This window comes from Nycticebus coucang, chromosome X (assembly GCF_027406575.1).
Source record: "Nycticebus coucang isolate mNycCou1 chromosome X, mNycCou1.pri, whole genome shotgun sequence".
Lineage (NCBI taxonomy): Eukaryota > Metazoa > Chordata > Mammalia > Primates > Lorisidae > Nycticebus > Nycticebus coucang.
Genome location: NC_069804.1, coordinates 71574942 through 71579935, shown reverse-complemented (window position 1 = coordinate 71579935; position 4994 = coordinate 71574942). Strand labels below are relative to the sequence as shown.

General features: G+C 37.7%; 1 pseudogene; it reads left to right on the top strand.

Annotated features, from left to right (window-relative positions):
* The first annotated feature begins 1374 nt into the window (after window positions 1-1374).
* Window positions 1375-2006, top strand: LOC128576855 (LHFPL tetraspan subfamily member 1 protein-like; annotated as a pseudogene).
* Window positions 2007-4994: the final 2988 nt, after the last annotated feature.

Below are 4994 nucleotides of genomic sequence, written 5' to 3'. Positions count from 1 at the left end.
AAATTCAGCATCCTTTTCTAATAAGAGCACTTAAGAAAATAAGCATGGATGGGACATTTCTTTAATTACTACAAGCCATCTATGACAAATCTACTCATACTGAATAGAGTAAAACTGAAAGCATATCCACTTAGAATGGGAACCAGACAATGATGACCACTATTACCATTTCTATTCAATATATTGCTGGATGTCCTTGCCAATGCAATCAGGGAAGAGAAGGAAATAAGGGTATCAGACAGAAGACGTCAAGCTTTCACTCTTTCATGATGATGTGATCTTATATCTAAAAAAAAAAAAAACGGGGACTCAACCACAAGGCTTCTGGAAATAATCAAGAAATGTAGTAATGTCTCAGGATACAAATTCAACGTCCACAAATCAGTAACCTTCATATATGGCAATAACAGTCAAGATGAGAATAAAATCAAAGACATATTACCACTCTTCTTAAACAGAGTAATGGAACTTCTGGTCATTACAAGGGAAGACAAGGAAAAGAAGGCAAAAATAAAAGAATGCAGGGATAAATAAAATTGCCCCAATTACACATAAATATATGTCCTCTCTCTGTTTACATATAAAATACTAAGAGTTTAAAAACTCTTATAACCAATAAATGAACTTATCAATTTTATAGGACAAAGATCAATGCAGAAAAATCATTTGTATTTATTTATAATAAAAAAGTCCCTGTGGAAATAAAATTTAAAACATAGTGCTATTTACAACCACAAAAAAAATAACTAAGCTATAATCGTACAAAATATTTACAGGATCTGCAGTCTTAAAATTAGAATACTAATGAAATAAAACGAGGAAGACCTGAACAAACATAAAGACATGCCATGTTCATGCATTGGAAGACTTAACATCTTAAGACAGCAATACTACCCAAGTTGATCAACAAATTCAACACAATTCCAAACAGAATCATAGCTGACTTATTTTAAGAAAGTTACAAGTTGATTCTAGAATTCATATGGAAATTCAAGTGACTCATAATAGAAAAAATAATCTTTGATAAGAGCAAAAATAGGGTACTCAAACTTCTAAATTTCAAATTTTACTATGAAGCTACAGTAATCAAGACAGTGTGGTACTGGGAGAAAGATATTGATAGTCCAGAAATAAACCTTCACATTTACAGTCAAGGGATTTTCAAAAAGGATGCCCAGGCAACTCAATGGTCAAAAGAATAATTTTTTCAAAAGATAGTTCTGCGACACATGAATATATAGAAAGCAAAAAATGAAGTTGAATCCCCTACCTCATGCCTTATACAAAAATTAAGTTAAAATTGATCAAAGAACTAAAATGTAAAAGCTAAAACTACAAAACTCTTAAAAGAAGTCATATGAACATGAAAGTTACATGGTAATTTTCTGCATTTGGTGCTGTGACCCAGCTCATCTCCCCATTCCTACAGAGAAACTTCAGACCATGAGGAGCAGCCTAACCCTGGTGGGAACCCTCTAGGTCTTCCTGTCTCTTGTTACTGCTGTGGCCAGTTCTACCAGTTACTTCCTTCCTTATTGCCTCTTTGGATCCCAACTGGGGAAGCCGGAGTCATTCAGCACATTCCGGAGGTGCAAATACCCTGTGTGGGGAGAAGGACACAGTCTGATCATGGTGGAGGAGTGTGAGTGCTATGCCAGCTTCAGTACCATTCCAAGCCTGGCCTGGTAAATGTGCATGGTGGTGACAGGTGCTGGCTGTGCTCTGCTGCTCCTGGTGGCACTGGTTGCTGTCCTGGCTGCTGCATGGAGGAGCTTATCTCCTGAATGATGGGACGTTGCATGGGAGCAGCACAGTTAGTGGGAGGTACCTGTCGGCTTGGCTGGGCCAAATACTGTGCTGGAGGTGTGGCAGCTGCAGCCATGTTGATCTTCACTTGGCTGTCTTGCTTTGCTGGAAGAAACCCCAAGCCTGTCACGTTAGTGGAGAACATTATGAGGAATGCCAATTCTTATGCCATGGAGCTTGAACACTGCTACAAACTTTGAGCTTTGAAAGAAGATCACAGAGGGTGGGAAAGGGGATGGATGAAATCCCCCAAAAGAGGTACGAAGACTAGACAAGTTATCACCCAACTGCTAGCACTGTAGGCTAGAGTATGTATGAGTTTAACTCACCTGTTATTCATTTTCACTTTCCCTTAAGCCAATGGGTCAGTGGCTATTTAATTCATCTAGAGCAATCATTCTCTCATTTACCCAACTGGTGAGTACTCATTAAACCTTCAAGTCCCAAAGCACTCCTTTATGCAAAATAGGAAGATCCTTGCTTAAAAAATAACTGCACAGGGCGGTGCCTGTGGCTCAAAGAAGTAAGGTGCTGGCCCCATTTGCCGGAGGTGGTGGGTTCAAACCCAGCTCCAGCCAAAAACTGCAAAAAAAAAAAAGTAACTATACAACGAAGCAGCTCTTCAGAGTGCTACAGTTCCTGTCTACCACTCACCCCAAAGCTTAAGGCCTAGATAAGAACAGTTGCACAGGGAGAGACCAGGTTGTGAATAAGCTGGCTCCTACTCTTCCATTCATACAGGTCTTCACCTGATGTTTATTTACTGTTGCTCCCAAACATCTCTGAAATACCACTGCTCAATTTACTTTCTCAGGACTATACCTTGACTCTTTTTTCTTCTCCTGCTCTTTTTCCTTCCCAGTTATGGAGAATATTGAGGGGAGGGGGACTCCCACTGGGGAAAACATTAATCAAGAATGCTTACATACAGCCTAGATCCCCTCCTCATTATGCTTAAGAATATTCATAAGAGTTCATTATCTGTTCTGACAGGGTGATTGGCCATATATATATATATGCATTGGAAGACCATATATCTCTGGTCCTTTAGACATACATAAATGATGTTTATCAAATGTCCTGAGAAGACACTAGCATTTGTTGGCACTCAATAAATATGAATTCATAACAATGAAAAAAAATCATATGAATAAATCTGTGTGACCTTTGGTTAGGCAATAATTTCTTAGATATGACTCTAGTAGATAAAAGCAGCATCAACAAAATAGATAAACCAGGCATTATCAAAGCTAAAAACTTTTGTACTTCAAATGATCCTATTAAGAAAGAAGAAAGGCAATTTGCAGAATGGAATGATATATTTGTATATCATAAATATGAAAAGATCGGCCAGATGCAGTGGCTCACATCTGTAATCCTAGCACTCTGGAAGGCTGTGGTAGGCAGATTGCCTGAGCTCAGGAGATTCAGACCAGCCTGAGCTAGAGCGAGATCCCATCTCTAAAAAATATAGCCAGACATTGTTATGGGTGCCTGTAATCCCAGCTACTTTAGAGGCTGAGGCAAGAGGATTGCTTGAGTTCAAGAGTTTGAGGTTGCTATGAGCTATGATGTCAAAGAACTCTACTGAGAGTGACAAAGACTGTCTCAAAAAAAAATAAAAATAGATAAATAAATGTAAAAAGACATAAATTTAAAATATATGAATAAACTTTTATTCTCAACAATAGAAATAACCTAATTAAAAAGAGTCTAGACAGGTTTTTTTTTTGTATATATATATAGATAGATATATTGTTTTTTCTACATATACATGTGTTTATTAGGTTTTCATTTTTTGCTTTCACAAAATTAAAGAGGCTTAAAATTTAATAACAATAACAATGTTTAAGATGAGGACTAGAAACAAAAATCTCATAAAGAATGAATGAACATAAATGCATTCGGAAAAGAAATCAGAGAATTGCTGCATCAAAATATTAAGCAATAATAATAATAATGCAAAGAAAATAACATTCACATTGTCAAATAAGAGTATGTCCATTATAGAATGCTTTGACTCTGAGATAGACAGTTTTAAAAAATATATTCAAATGGGCAATAATTACATGAAAAGATACTCAACATCATTTGTTATTAGTGTGAGATATCACTTCACACCCACTAGGATGGTGTCTTGGTCCATTTTTTTTTTGCTGCGAAAGAATACCTGAGACTAGGTAATTCATAAATAAAAGAAGTCTATTTGGTTCACAGATTTCCAGGATGAGAAGTTTAAGTACATGGTCCTGTATTCTGTGAAAGCTTTTGTACTTAATCACAACATGACAGAGAAGGCCAAAGGGAAAGTAGGCATGTACAAAGAGAGGGACATTTGAAGGGTGTTTCTTCAGAAACTACCAGGTCCACAGCAAGTAAAGCATTCCTGCAAGAATTAATGCAGTCTTACGAGAGTGAGAATTCACCCACTATTGAGGGAATAACACAATGCCATTCATGAAGAAACTGCCCCCCAAACCCAAGCACCTCCCTGTTAGTCTAACCACCCAATACCACTTAAATGGGGACCAAATTTCAACTTTTTGTAAGGACAACTACAGGCTCTTCCAAAAGCCACCCCTAAAGTTGCCATACATAGAGAAAACTGGAAATTGTGGCTCGAATGTATCTTTATGTACAAAATATTCATTAAAAAATTTTAGAAACAGGGTGGCTCCTGTGGCTCAAGGAGTAGGGTACCAGCCCCATACACTGGGGGTGGTGGGTTCAAGCCTGATCCTGGCCAAAAATGCAAAAGAATAAGAAAGAAAGAAAGAAAGAAAGAAAGAAGGAAGGAAGGAAGGAAGGAAGGAAGGAAGGAAGGAAGGAAGGAAGGAAGGAAGGAAGGAAGGAAGGAAGGAAGGAAGGAAGGAAGGAAGGAAGGAAGGAAGGAAGGAAGGAAGGAAGGAAGGAAAGAAAGAAAGAAAGAAAGAAAGAAAGAAAGAAAGAAAGAAAGAAAGAAAGAAAGAAAGAAAGAAAGAAAGAAAGAAAGAAAGAAAGAAAGAAAACAGGTGGCCATGATGTGGAGGGTTTTTTTTGTTTTTTGTTTTTTTTTTGAGAAAGAGTCTCACTTTGTCACCATTGGTAGAGTGCCATGGCATCATAGCTCACTGCAAACTCAAACTCTTGGGTTCAAGTGATCCTCTTGCCTCACCCTCCAAAGTAGCTAGGACAAGAGGCACCCACCA